We start from the raw sequence: 15,333 nt of genomic DNA, 5'->3' as shown, positions 1-15,333 counted from the left end.
CATCTTTAGCTGATGGTGAATTTATCTGGACATGACTCCATCGAAAGTTGAGGGGCATCTAGAATCCAAGGAAGAGAGGCAACTCAATTGCATCACACTCATTTAAATAGCGTATGTTGAGATCTTACCTGTGTTGCACACACTTTTCTGGACACTGTCACTGTAGCATATATGTAAGTTGCTTAGGACTTAGTCTTCAGTAAAGGTTTCGTTTTCCTTGACTCGATCTGAGAGAAGGTTGGGTTTGCCTGTGTGGAAGGAAAAGGTAGAATTCAGTGAGGACTCTGGGGCCATGGGTCTTCTTAAAGAAGAGGAAGTCAGCGTGAGGGACACTATCCATAGCAAGCTTCCAGTGAACATGACCCACAGAGAACTGCCCTTGTCCCTGGGTGGGTCCCAGAGTTGGCTCATGGCTTCTGACCCTGCAGGACATTACTCAGGGCAGTCACAAGTCACATCTCCCCAGAGGATGGCACCCATTACTACGAGGGACCATCCTTGGATGGATTGAAGAGCAGCATTCTAGAATGTTCCTCTGTCCCAGCACAGTGCAGAGCACATGACCAGACAGGGTCTGCCCAGCCTCTACCTGCCCTTCCTATGCCAGGGACAGCACCACAGGCTCGTGGTGGTGCTGGCTTTGTGATCCAGGGTTTTCATCATCCCTTTATAGACAGGAAACAGAAACTTTGAGAGACTGGCTGTATTACTCAAGATCATGAGGTCCTAACTGTCGAAACTAGGATTCAACTCCAAAGTTCACTGACTCCAGCACTCCACAGCCCTGATACCACGTGTTCTGCCTTTCTGAAAGTCTTTCCTCTGTGTGTCAGCAGAGGTAAAGGAGAGATGCTAATGACAGCACCTGGACCCCACACTCTGGTCTGGCCAGACAGTGATTCTATCAAGATGATGTTTAATTAGGGAAAGGGTGAGAGTATGAATGCAGATCATCGAGTCCTCCCTATCGGAAGACAACGGCAGAGACAGGGCTTTGAACCTGTACGTACTTAGCATGCTGGAGTCTTGTACTTGACCATCAGAGCAAGGTAGAACATGGTTCCAAATGGTGGCCAATCTTTGGCCATACAGAAGCCTAGCAGAGCAAGAAGTTGTCTTTGCTAACTATCCTTGGCTGAGATATAGAATCTATTCAGGGAAATAAAGTGGAGGAGGCTGGGGTTCCTCACCTTTAACCATTTACACCTTGGCCGTGACCTTGGACAAGCTGCTGGACTTCCCTGTTTTTCTTATCTTATGAACTTGGGCTGAGATTCCCGTTGACCTTTGCAAGGATCAGGCCCAAATTAGCTATAGAAAACATTTTTCAGAGAATAGTTGTCAAGTTTTTGGTAGCAGACTTGACATATGAGAAAATCACTGGCCTTGCAAAGGAATGTGGCTTGTACCACGTAGTGCTCAGAACAAAGGATGGTCTGGGCTCAGTGGAAGCAGGTTTGGCGGGGATTCTGTAGCAATTCCAGCACCAGACCCAGGCACCGCCGGAGGAATGCTTGACCCATAGGAATTCGGAGGGTCAGAGGTGGTGTCTGGTTGTGGAGGCGCATTCCTGCAAACCTAGCCCTTGGGAGGTAGAGGTGAGAGGGTCTGAGGTTCAAGGACAGCTTCAGCTTTGAGTTGAAGGGCTACCAGTGATCCAGTCTCAAACAAGCAAACAGAAGAGCAAAAGCAACTCTTTGTATCTTCTCTTGAAGAACTCAACAGGAACTTTAGTTTACTTTAGAAGAAAATTCATCTAAAACTACTTTTCTGTTGTCTTTTGACTTGAGAGACGGTGCTTATGGCTAAAGCTATGTCTTCCTGCTGGCTTTTACTTCAGAACACGTGAATATAGGTGGAGGTCTGGCCCCAGGAGTCAGCACTTTGAAGACTTGGGCTACACATTAACAAATGGTTTTCCAGAGATGTTTTATCAGTTGAAAGTTCTGCCTACAATGGAAAAAACTGGGCACCCCAGTCCCCATTTCCTCCCCAGCACAGAGAATCAGTACTTTAAAAGGTTTTCTCACTTTGTGGATAGGAAGGCAAGCTTGTGGAAATGAGGCTCAGTGTGTTGATTAAAACTCTGGTTCCCAGGCCAAAGGAACAGTTGCCATTCTGCCCCCGTAGGCATCGGGAGCTAGGAGTCATGGCCTGGCCTCAGCTTCTCTGTCTCTAGGATACGGATACAGCAGAGAATCAGTTGAAAGGCCTAAATGAGATACTGCAAGTTACAGAACCATAGATGTGTTTGATAAACACATTGTTTATACTTCATTGCATCATAGTAAATTTGAACCAGTTTTCCTATTTCTTTGACAAATGTGTTTGGCTTTTACTTGTTTTGCTATTGGATCACAGAGCCTTTTCCTTACTGCTATATCTTAATAAGTCATGACCTGTAAATTGTATAATATACGCACTTCTAAATTTTTTTTTCTTTTCTTTTTTTTTGGAGCTGGGGACCGAACCCAGGGCCTTGCACTTGCTAGGCAAGCGCTCTACCACTGAGCTAAATCCCCAACCCCTGCACTTCTAATTTTTAATACTAAATTTATAGTATAATCACTCAGGAGCTTTCAATGTTTTGAACGTTGATTTGTTTGTTCGCGTGAGTGAAAGAGGCACTTGCATGTGGAGGTCAGGGGATAATTTGTGGACTTGGTTTTCTCTTTCCACCATCTGGGTTCTGGGAAACAAATTCAGGCCATTAGCCTTGGCAGTAAACGCATGTACCTGCTGAGCCATGTCACCGAGCCACCGATCCAGGAGCTCTAGATGAAGTCTATCTCTGTGGTAAGGCTTGAGGGTCACAGTTGTTGGTATCGCTTGGGATTTCTCCTTAATGTCAGGGGTAAAATATAGTGGGGCTATCTTAGCACGGCCATTTGCTCCATAATTGTGTTCATCTGTAGCTTGAGGTTCAGACATCTGGGTGTTTATGTATGGAGCCACATTCATTTTTCCAATGCCTTTGTGACTCTTGAAAAGCCTTTGTTTATGAAGCTTCTTTCCATCCAGACAGCCGCATGCTCCTTTGGTCTCCTGCAATAGGTCACTTCTTACGCGCTTCTAGGATGGGGGTGCAAAATGGGTGCATTCAATCAGACTTTCCAACGTCTTCCTGGATACTTCATGGGGAAAGTAGTTTCCTGTCCAAATACATTTGGAAGATGCATGTTGACGTGCCAAGGTTCTGAGAAATGGCCCAGTGAAGGGAGGCTACTCTCCAACCGTTCCTGTATGAACGCTCCTCAAATGAACACCAGCGCACACGCTGAACTGTATGTGACGTTCAGAGGCACAGGGTTCATAACGAGCAAGAGGTGGATATAGCCCACGAGTCCACTGAATGACAGTAATGGATGGACAAGAGGAGCCACCACACCTGGGGTCCTACTCAGCTGTAATAGGAGTGAAGTGTTCATTCCTGCTAACCATGAACAGACCTTAAGAACCGTCTAAGTGAAAGAATCCGGTCTCAGAAGAGCACATACAATAGTTCCACTTGTGGGAAGTGCCCAGATTAAGTAAAGCTATAGAGACAGAAAGTGGGGGGGTTGAGGGGGACAGAAGGAGTTGGAGGAGGGGCAGGCATAACTGTGATGGGCACAGAGTTCCTTGGTGAAGTGATGAGGTGTTTTCAAATTAGATTGTGGAGAGGACTGTACAGTCCTGCAGACACACCAAGTCACTGTACCTTGCCTTAGAAAGGGATGGCTTTTGATGGGCCTGGTGGTACTTACCTTGATCCCAGCATGCAAGAGTTTGAGGCAGGAGGATGACAAGTTCTCAGCCAGCCAGGGTTTGATCCTATTTCAGAAAAGAAGGTGAGAGGAGAGGACAGGTGTGCAGGGAGGACTTTTTTTTTTAAGATTTATTTATTTTATTTATATGAGCACACTGTAGCTGTGTTCAGACACACTAGAAGAGGACATGAGATCTCATTACAGATGGTTGTGAGCCACCATGTGGTTGCTGGGGATTGAACTCAGGACCTCTGGAAGAGCAGTCAGTGCTCTTAACCACTGAGCAATCTCTCCAGCCTGGGGAGGGCATTTTTATAGCAATGAGTTATCTTGCATAATGCAGTTTTGAAATGAGAAGGGCCAGGACTTTGGAAGAGATGAATGTTCCCCACCCGTACCTCTGCTTAACCCCAGGACCTTGAACAAGGCATTTCTCATAATATTTTCAAAGCCTTGGTTTCCTCATCTGAAAAACACTACCTGCCAAGCTGCTGTGCATTGTACATGGGACAGTTTTCGTCTGTAGCTCCAGGATGGTTTTGGTCTGTTTCTTGGAGGATGTTAAAGCAACAGCTGAACCCTGAAGTAGCAAAATGGCTTGCGGGGCTATACAGAGAGGCGCTGTGTAGATTTGAATTTGTTTCTGGCAGGCTGGGAACTCTGAATCATGTCTGTCCAGCATGGGTCTCTGGGTGGCTAAGGTGAGTGTACTTGTGTACTATTCTACACATGAGCACTGTTGTCTGAGAGCCACTAGGAGCTCGAAGGAACAGAGCATGAGATACGACACAGCTACGGGCCTCGGGGAGAAGGAGAGTGATTCAAAACAATCAGTTCCCTACCTAGAGTCCTTGTGAGGCCCCTGGCAGCTCTTTAACCCCTTTAAGCTTTGTGTTCCTGCCCATTAACATGGTGGGTTGACCCTTACTTCAGAGGAGCCCCTAGGAACTAATAAAAGACAGCAGCAGCCTTACTGCTCAGTGCAGGGTGGGTAGCCTGTGTTCTGCCAGCCTCCAGCCCTGCCATTCCTCACATTAGGCCCCCAGCCATGATGAGAGTAAGAGGTGGTCCAGGCCTGAGTGACTTGTTGCCTGGTGCACCTCCATTTGTCACTGCATTCCCTGTGAGACTTTGGGGTTATTAAAGCCATCTACTGCCATGGAAGTGTGGCTCCCCATTTCCCTAGAGTCTAACACCTCTCATTTTCTTCTTATTTTGTTATAAAATACCAACAGTGCTACAATGGACAAAATTAGTCATAAAATTCTGCACACCTCTCTGCTGAGTTCCTCAAGGGCAGATTCCTGGAAACAGAATTACTAGGTCAAAGGGTAAGAACTTGTGTACTGTTCTACATATGAGTTGCCAAGCAGCTTTCCAGAAAAGAAGGGCTGTCATGCCCAGTGGGCCAAACTGGAGATGCCCGTGGAGGAGGGTCGGTTGTAGGTGTGGCTGTGGGTCTGTCCTGTGGACCTGGGCAGAGATCACCAGGCAGCTTCCCAAGGAGCCTCCATTGTCAGGGTAGGGGACTGGGTGGTTAGCTGGTCACTAAGGGCTTTCTACCAGAGAGTGCGCTGACAACCAGTATGCTGTCTGCTGAGAGGAGATGGAAAACTGTTGGAAGTGAAGGACGTCCTTGTCTTGAGGCCAGCGCTAACACTGGCACTTACTATCTGCTCGGTACACGGTATATGCTAATCAAGGAATCCCGACCGCAACCCTCTGCATTTTATTGGTGTGGACTTCAGCAGCGGCGTGCCCATTTAATATTGAGGATGAGGGCATTGAGGCACAGAATGGTTGGGTAACTTGTCTGAGGTCCTGTGATCCGCAAGCAGATGGTAGACGAGGATTCAATTCACTCTGAGTCTCTTGGTCAGCAGTCTCCAGTGTCTGCTGAGATCTTTTCAGAACAGCACACAGCGGGCGCTTCCGTAAAGTGCAAGACAGGCCAGTGCAGTGGTTCTCAACCTATGGGTCAAGACCCCCAGGCGACCACTACAATTCCTAACAGTAGCAAAACTGCGGTTATGAAGTGATAATGAACATAGCTTTGTGGTTAGGGGTCGGGGTCACCAGAACATGAGGAAAGGGTTGTGTTAACCAGTCGAAGCGGTGGGAAGATTGAGAACCAAGGATCTGATGTGACAAACAGCCAACAGATGGGCTTCATCCATGCTCTCTACCTTCAGGAAAGTGTGACATTTCCTTGTACCTTTTCAGTAGGCTGCCAAGAGCAATCAGGACTGAGAATCTTTGTGGCCACACAGATCCTCTGGGACCTGCCCAACCAGCCCCAGCCTGTCTGTCATCTTCCTTCCCCTACCTCTAGCTTTTTTCTTCCGCCTCTGTCAGACTGGATGGAGTGTGGGGGATGGTGTTAGCTACAGCAACAAGCACAAGTCTGAGTGCTGTGCAAGGCAGTGCTGGCCTAGCCTCCTGTGGGGATAAGGGTTCCTGTCTCTGTCTCTGTCTCTGTCTCTGTCTCTGTCTCTGTCTCTGTCTCTCTCTCTCTCTAAAATGGATAATGAACAAAGGCTGGGTGTGGGGACGCATACAGTAAGATTAGTGAGGGTATTACTCATTCTCATAAGCTCTGGATGGAGGGCAGGGTCTTATTGCCTCATTCACAGCTTGACTGTCCAGGCCTACAGCTACCTGAGTGTGCTGGATAGCCTTAAGTCAACCTGAGGCAAGCTGAAGTCATCTGAGACGAGGGAACCTCAGTTAAGAAAATGCCTCTGTGAGATCATAGGCAAGGATGGTAGGCAAACCTGTAAGGCATTTTTTAAGTGGGGCAGGACCCAGCCCATTGAGAATGGTGTCATCCTTGGGCTGGTGGTTCTGGGATCTATAAGGGAGACAAACTGAGCAAGAAGCCACAAGGAGCAAGCCAGTGAGTATGAGCCGCCATGGCCTCTGCATCAGCTCCCCACCTCCATGTTCCTGCCCTGAGTGAGTTCCTGCCCTCACTGCTTTTGATGATAACTGTTGTTTGGAACTGTGAGTGAAATAAACCTGTTCTCCACAAATTGCTTTTGGGCATGGTTTTGGATTACTGCAATAGCAACCCTAACTAAGACAGTGATGCACAGTCAGTGTGGGCCAAACACTGAAGGGATTGCCATGGCGTGGTAGGGATTCTCCGACATATGAATAAAGTCCCCAGTTTGGAGAGTTAGGGAAATGGACATCAGCCAGAAAATACAGAAAACAAAAACAACAGCAACGACAGCAAAAACCCAGCAGTGAAAGAGGTCAGTGAGTTGCTGTATTCGTTTTTTTGTCTTGTTGCTACAATGAAATATCTGAGAAAAACAACTTAAGGGAGGAACGGTTTGTTTTGGCTCACAGTTTGAAGGTGCATTCTGTCCTGGCGGAGAAGGCATGGCGGAGAAGGCATGGCGGAGAAGGCATGGCGGAGAAGGCATGGCGGAGAAGGCATGGCGGAGAAGGCATGGCGGAGAAGGCATGGCGGAGAAGGCATGGCGGAGAAGGCATGGCGGAGAAGGCATGGCGGAGAAGGCATGGCGGAGAAGGCATGGCGGGCGGCGGCAGGAGTGTGAAGCTACGGTTCCGCTTGCACCTGCCATCGGGAAGGAGAGAATGATCGCTGCACTCAGCTCACTTTCTTCATTTCTCCACTTCCGGTGCATGTGGAACACCAGCCCTTGGGTCGCTGCTGCCCAATTCAAGGTGGAGCTTCCTTCTTCAGACACACCCACAAGTGTGTTTCCATGGTGATTCCAAATCAGTCAGTTGACACTGATTACCTACCCCGGATGCCACGGCTGAAAACTGGGTGGGGAGGGCGAAGAGAAACCTGGAGATGGTAGGGTTTTCCTGCTGCAGAGACAGTGGAAGGTGGTGTGAGCTAGAGGAAGCTCCGGCATGATAGTAAAAACGGGCAACAGTGTGTGAGCTCCTGACCAGATGGAGACCCATTGCAGTCAACTTCCGCACCCCTTTTAGGATAGCCTTCTGGGCTTCTCTCATAGCTTCTGGTAGTTGAATCTGCAGTCCCAACAGTCTTTTTTTTTTATTTTTTAAAGTTAAAGGAGGATTTTTTGTCGTTGACAAATTTTATTTTTTTAATATAATATTATGTTTAACACCTCCAAATACACAGTTTTGCAAGATGTAGGTAAATTTTGCCCAAAGCAGAAATTCATTTATTATAAGATACATGTAGATTATAATATACAGATTTTCAAACCTGACACATTTGTATAGTTAAACATTAGTTCTTTTTTCTTTTTTTGAGAGGAATTTAGAAATTGACTTCATTACTGAAATAGGATATTAGCTTCAGGAAAATGAATCAAGTAATTACAAGGACAGAAAGCACAGTTGAGAAAGTTAAAAAGTTGAATTATTTTCCCCCACTAAATGAAGCTTCATAAGCTTTGTCCAAGCATTCTAGGACTTGGCAGTCCTTAGATACACAGAAGAGGTTTTTCTGTTTGATACAGCTGAAATGGTCTAGACCTGAAACACTTCTAATAGCCTTCATTAGAGTTCTAAATAGTCCAGTGACTATTCAGTGGTTCTCAACCTGTGGGTCGGAATGCCTTTGGGGATTTAATGATGCTTTCACAGGATCGCCTAAAACCATCTCAAAACACAGATATTTACATTACAATTCACAACCATAACAAAATTACAGTTATGATGCGGCAATGAAAATAATTTTACTGTTCACCACAATATGATGAACTTTATTAAATGGTCATTTAATAGCATTAGGAAGGTTAGAACCATCTAGAATCTAACAGCAATGTCATATTACACTCTATTTCTTAACTTTCTTAATATTATTCTTTATTATTTCTTATAATACTTTGTTTTCTTGATAGTTTACTATTTTTTGGATATTTTATGTATTTACATTTCAAATGTTATTCCCTTTCCTAGTTCCCCCTCTCCAACCCCCCACCCCCTGCTTCTTTGAGGATCCTCCCCTTCCCACCCACCCACTCCCACCTCACCAGCCTGGGGAATTGAGCCTTCACAGGACCAAGGGCTTCTCTTCCTATTGATGCCCCACAAGGCCCATCCTCTGCTACCTATACGGCTGGAGCCATGTGTCCCTCCCTGTGTACTCTTTGTTTGGTGGTTTAGTTCCTGGGAGCTCCGGGGAGTCTGGTTGGTTGATAATGTTGTTCTTCCTATGGGGTTGCAAACCCCTTCAGCTCCTGCAGTCCTTTCTGTAACTCCTGTATTGGGGTCTCAACAGTCTTTGAACTAGCAGGACAGCTTCAAGTTCAGCACCCAACATGGTCCTGGCCCTGACTCTCCATCCCAGATGTCGGAGGGCTCTAGAGCACATTAGCACGGACGTTCCTTAGCACCAGCTGCTTTCTGGGGAGAAGGTGAAGGAGCAGGAGGCAGTGGAGGATTCTGTCGCATGCCAGCTGATCCGGTCTGTCTTCACAGGAGAGAGGGGGCATATGTGAAGGCACACTGGGGATATTGAGATGCCAAGCCTAGCACGCATGGAGAAGTAGAGGCAGCCTGGGTAGATCTCTTTGCCCACACAAGCTCTTGGTCAGGCTTGAGGAGAGCAGGAAGCAGGTTTCAGCAACCAAGATCCCTGCATCAGCAAATTCCTGAGAAATGCTGGAATGAAGGTCGACACTCACATGCTTGGAATGAGAGAACAAATCCCAGTGCCCAGAAAGGCCAGATTCACAAGACATCTGACTGTGTCCGCCCCTGGCTCCTAGTTCACTAGGAGGCCTGAACCAGCTCTAAAGTGGGACTGGCACCCTTACATGGGAGACAGGAAACCTGGCAATGACCCCAAAAAGTATACATGACATCCAATGCTACGTTCAATGTCAAAGGACCTCAGACTAATCACCGACTCTCTGAAATTATAAAACTGCATGTGCAAAGCCCAAACACTAAAACACCTAATTGTGCAGGGTCGATAGGTGGGGGTGCAGGGATGAATCACATGGGGAAGAATTGGGTGTTCTAATGCCACAATATAGGGCCAGAAGACTCCCTGCAAAGCAGCTGTGCCTGACCAAGGCCAGATCTGAGTTGATGCCACTTGCTCTTGAGAACCAGCCTAGAAAACAAGGCTGTGAAACCTGTGAGGACAGGAAGGTGATGGTTCTGCTGGCTCGAGTGTCACAGGATTGATGGGATCCACCTGAAGCAGAGGGTGTGATTAGTAGGGTCACTGAGTTGGGCCTTCCTTGTCAGGTCTATTTATTCCCACACAGGCCATTCACTTTTGTATCCTTGAAGCCCCAGCTTCCACATCCGATCTCCACTACCCGTGTGTGTGTCTCTGTGTGTGTGGCCATGACACCTTATCCAGATCGTTCCTCATACCTATAAACCCAACTACAAGGAAGGTCTCAGGGACCAGGATGACAATGTCTGTGGGAAAGGTTTGTTTTCTGGCTGGAAAGTACATAGGAAGCCATTCTCTCACAAAGGCAAAAGCAGCAAAGGAGTTCAATCAATATTTGTTGAATAAAGGGACACAAAGGTTACTCACCATGATGTAGACTCAACAACCCTTCTCAAGGAAAGCCCGTGAGAGCCATGCAGGTATGCATGGAAAGCTCTTGATCCTTTGACCCAAAGTGAGGCCACTGGAACCCCAAAGAAGGAGACTTCCGGGATGATCCATGGCAGCTAGTATCCCAGCTCGTGGGTACTATACACCCAAGAAAGATCCTGGGAATGGAAGGCAGTCCTATACCAGGGGAGCGTCTCTGAGGCTAGAGCTCAGGTGACAGCTTCCATTTCAGTTAGTTGGGGGTGGGTGGTATAGAGCGGAGATGGGAGAGAAGGCCAGACACAGGGAAAGAAGAAGACAATACAATACAGACAACAATACAAACAGGAAGTCCACACAGCAGTTTTCAGAACTTCCAGATGATGGCTGCCCTGGTCAGTTAACAATCACCTAGCTTGGAGCCCTTCTGGCTTCCAAATGGTCAGTGACCTTGTGGCTAGGGATCACTCCTTACCTCACCTAGACTACCCTCTGTGAGAACAGTGTGACGGCAGGCTAGGCCCATCTATTTGAGCAACCCTCACCCCTCAGTCAACTGGGAACTGTGTCCCTCTTTACCCCTTTGTCTAAGCCACCTCCTGAGCCAGACCCTACCCTGGCATGTCCTCATGTCCATCCCCTTCTTGGCAATACCAGTGTCCTGTGTATTCCCCATCCCATGCTGGTAGACAGCCTCCAAGCTCTCTAAAGGGGACGTACAATGAGGGAAGGTTGGTGGAGGTGGTGACTTGTCTAAGAGCCTTGGGTAGGAAGGATGAGGTCTTGCTGAAGAAGGACAGATGTCAAACAAGAATGGATAGGACCAATTGATGGTTTTGCTCTCACCCAAGGAAATACTGTTCACAAAGAATGCCATTTGTCTAGTAATAGCCATGTTTCTGTAACCTTGGCTTACTGACTCCAGAAGCCTGATATATCACCATCCCCTGTCACCCTCTATGGCTTCCTAAGCCTCAGCATCCCAGAAGGTGGTGGTGACACCAATAAATCGGCTGGACTGCTACAGAGAGAAGCTGTTGCAGAGTTCACAGGTGACCAGAATACAAGTACATCAGCCCAGGCAAGGCTGCTGGGGTGATCCAGCTCCCCGGGACAGATTGATGCTGGCCCTGGTTCCCAGGATTCTATAAAGCAGTTCTACCAAATTATTATGTTAGAAAACTGAGGTTATATTTAGCCTGCATCCCCTTCCTAAGATGGCATCTTAAAGGGTGACAGATAAGGCAGGGAAAGGCCTCTAAGGCTTTCCCCATAGCCAATGGATCTGGAATTCTGGGATGAGTCTGAGGTTGTGAGTGGAGTTCACTCACTTCCCTTTAGCTCCCTATTTTCCAGTTGCTGGGAGTCCAGTGGGTGCCCAATGGTTACTGTAGTCACAGGGATCCTGGGAACTCCAGTGTCACAGAGATGCGATGGGATGCTGTCAGATGGTAATTTCTGAGTACTAGCCCTTTAAGGGATCAGCAGCTTCCTACTGAGCTCAGCCCAAGTGGAGCCGGCCAGGCTTGGGAGGGCTCAGTAAGAGAGACAGACAAAACTTCCTATGTGGAATTATACCTTGTTTCCAGTAACTGGAATTTTCTGGGTGAGTGGAATTTGCAGGAAAAGTCTCTAAGCAGGACAAGTACCATTCATTTACATGATACACAGGGGAAGGAGCGTGTGTGTACCTAAGTGAGTTCCTGTGCAGGCCTGAGGCTCCTGTGCGTATTACCAACCTCTCAGGACCTGAACAGAGAGAGGCGAGGAGAATCCAGGGCCATCTGGAGCCAAGCACCAAGTGACCCGGAGGCAGAACCTCTTGGGAACTCAACCCTCTGTTTAGTGGCCCCCAACTCTCTTCCTCACGTTCTAAAATGAGGCCGAGGCAGGGGCTGGTCTAGCCTCTCCCAGCTCTGCCTCACTGTACTCTCTCCACCCAGCCACACTCATATACCTCTGCTGACAATGCTCCAGCTACACCATGAATCCTGCTACTGCTCCACAGGAACCTTGGCAGCTGCTGCTCTTACCCTCTAGAATAATCTCCCAGTTCCTTCTGGTTTGTTACTGCCTACTTCCCTGGGCTCCCCCTCACCAGTGTCAAATTCTTGTTCTTGGAAGTATTTCTTACAGTGCTTGTTTGTTTAGGGCTCCCCAGTTTACATCTGCTTCCTGAGTGGACCACACAATTTCATGATTTATCAAGATGTTATTTATATAGTAAAGGTCCCCAGTTTTTACATGGCCTGTTAAGGGCAGACATTTCAGTTCCTTTGCAGGCAGATGCAGAAGAATCACAAGTTCAAGGCCTGCCTGAGCACAGAAGGAGTTCAAGGCATCCTGGGTAACTCAGTGAGACTCTGTCTCTAATGAAAGATAAAAAGAGGGTTGGGGATCTAGACCAGTGGTGGAAAGCTTGCCTGACCTGCATGAGGCAGGAGGCATCAGGCTCCACACTGAAGAATTACAAACATAAAGCTTGCCAAGTGTTTTGAGGCGGGGCCTCATATGGCATCCAGTTGGCTCTGGAATCAGTATATAGCCTAAAATAACAGTTCTCAACCTGTGGGTCACGGCCCCTTGGGAGTTACATATCAGATATTTACATTAGGATTCATAACAGCAGCAAAATTAAAATTATGAAGTAGCAATGACATAGCTTTACGGTTGGGAGTCACTATAACATGAGGAACTGTATTAAAGGGTCAAACATTAGGAAGGTTGAGAACCACTGGCCTAGAATAACCTTGAACTTAGGAGCCTCCTGGCTCTGTTTCCACGGTCTGCCGTTAGGTTTTCTGTAGAGCTGGGGGTCAAATACAGGCCTTTGTGTCATTCGAAGCAAGCATTCTACCAACTAAGCCATGTGCACAGCCCAAGACTTGTCGTTTCTTTAAAGGGTGTACATTTCAGTGAGTCTGGACGGACACATGCTGTCTATCACCGAATCGCTACCACAGTCAAGATACTCAACACGTCCATCACCCCAAGAAGTTCCACAGGGTGGGCTCTCTCTGGGTCCTTCTGTTAGGTTTCATTGCTGTCCCCAGCCCTTTCCACCACCACCACAGAGGAGGGATGTCTTGGTCTCCATGATATCCTGGTGCTCAGCTATGAAGCTCTAGAAAGAAGCAGAGAGAGAATGATTGAGTTGTGGGAGTATGTAGGATCCACAGGTGCCTCCCTTTACCTCAGGGGCAGTGGAGGGGAGCAGTGAGGTTGGAGAGGAGGAAAAACCACTGTCTACTACTGGGGGCGGGGAGTGCGAGCACAAGAGCGAGCTCTACAGGGTAATGGGGTCCACCAGAGTGCAGGGGAAGCTGATGGTCTTGTTCATCAACCTCCGTCCTGAATCCCCACAGCTGCCTCCTTCAGAAGGGTGTTCAGTAGGCCCTGATTCACTTCTAAGCAGAGACTGTCTGGCGAGTCCTGGGTAAAGCTCAAGGAGGGACAGTCTGCAGGCCAGGCACCTTGGGTGTGAGGCATGCAACCATGCAACCATGGTCAGACAGGATGCTGAAGGGTGGACCCGTGATGGGAGGAAGCAGGAGGTAGTCAGTTGCGCAGTGTGGGTCGGGAAGCCCAGACAGAAGGCAGGACTGAGCAGACTGCCGCCCGCCTAGGGGAGCTGCACAAGCAGGAGGACCTTGAAGGAGCTAGGCCTGCATCTTGTCTGGGGTGTCCTTGGAAGACAGTCCTGTGAAAGTTCTAGCTGCATAGCTGCCTTGTAGGGTTGTTCTCCCGGGGGTGGGGATAGAGTGGGAAAAGTGTAGCCTCCTACCCATGGCATCACCTTAATACTGCCACCCTCAAGCCCTGTCACACTCTGCCTCCGGTTGTCCATAGGGCCGGTGCCTCAGATCTTCTGATATCCTCTCTGTCAGGATGATCGTCACACCAGGAGTCCCAGACAACCAGCATCCTGAAATTCTGCTTCCTGCCTCTCTTTCCCTGTGTTTTCTCTCACAGACACAGGCCCTGTGTCTCTTTGAGTCTGTCTCTTCCCGAGTGTGTCTTTGGACCTCTATGAGGGTGGGCGACACTGGCCCTTGTCTTCATATCCATCTTAGAGGTCTAGTCTACCACATCTGTGGTCTGATTTCCCACTTGCTGTTCAAGATTACAGTGGGAGGATTAACTGAAAGACGTTAATGTTACTGCTATTGCTCTGTTGTTAATGTTACATTGTCTGTGCCAAGCTCTACAACAGGGGCTCAAGAAGTGTCGATAGACCAGCCACAGTTCTTGCTCTGTGCAGGAAATAATATATGAGCCAACAAGACACAGCACCCAGACGTGCAAAAATGCAGAGGACACCGCATGATTAAGTATGAGGAGTGTCCTAGAAAGCTTCCTGGAAGAGGTGACATTGAGGATGAGTTCTGAAGAATGAATAGAAGTACACTTATGGTGCTTAGTAAAGTTGGCAGCTGTTTCAAACCCAGGGAATAGCTTCTGCGGGGCTTGGGGAAGGGAACTGGAGGAGCATAATCAATTCAGAGCTCCAGCTACTAATCCTTGCTGGCTTACTGGAGGGGCCCCAGGAGAGTGGGATGTTCATTTCAAAGGAGGATGTAATCAACACTTCTCCAACTCTGTGAAGCTTTAACTCCGTCAGTGAACACGCACCAGAGTTCCAGGTTCTACTAAACCTTTCCACATTTTTTGTCTCACAGTTCCCTCCCTTCTCTGGTCCATCCCTCCTAGGGCATCCTGGGAGTGTGAGGTGCTAAGGACCATTCTTGGCCATAGAAGTGAAGAGGTGAAGTGCCAGGAGCAGCTGATGCTTGAGGACCTTTGTCTGTGTCTAGCAAGCCTTTAGCGACAGTCAGGGGGAAGATGGGTAGCAGCTATCCTTGCTCACTGTGGTCAAGAGAGGGAGAGCAGGACCCTCACCACATCCCAACCATCACTCCCACCCTGACCCCCAGAGGGCCCTGGAGCATGAGAATTGATGGGTGAGAACACAGCAGAGAAATCGGGGCCAAGGAAATGGAGCCAGCCTGGGATGGGGCAGAAGTATCAGACGGATGCTTGGGAGCCTGTTCCTTCAAATCCTCTCTG

General features: G+C 48.1%; 1 long non-coding RNA gene across 5 annotated transcripts in view; it reads right to left on the bottom strand.

Moving 5' to 3' along the window:
- Positions 1 to 15,333, bottom strand: part of LOC120100896 (uncharacterized) — a 93,541-nt gene that overhangs the window by 50,510 nt on the left and 27,698 nt on the right. For 4 of the 5 annotated variants that reach the window (XR_010064361.1, XR_010064359.1, XR_010064362.1 and 1 more), the window contains exon 2: positions 129 to 13,390. This is a non-coding gene — a long non-coding RNA (uncharacterized LOC120100896). The remainder of the gene's footprint in view (positions 1 to 128; positions 13,391 to 15,333) is intronic. The other variant, XR_005501153.2, reaches the window with a different exon arrangement.

This window comes from Rattus norvegicus, chromosome 2 (assembly GCF_036323735.1).
Source record: "Rattus norvegicus strain BN/NHsdMcwi chromosome 2, GRCr8, whole genome shotgun sequence".
NCBI classification, from domain to species: Eukaryota; Metazoa; Chordata; class Mammalia; order Rodentia; family Muridae; genus Rattus; species Rattus norvegicus.
Note: the sequence above shows the minus strand (reverse complement) of the source record. Positions and strands in the feature narration are given on the sequence as shown.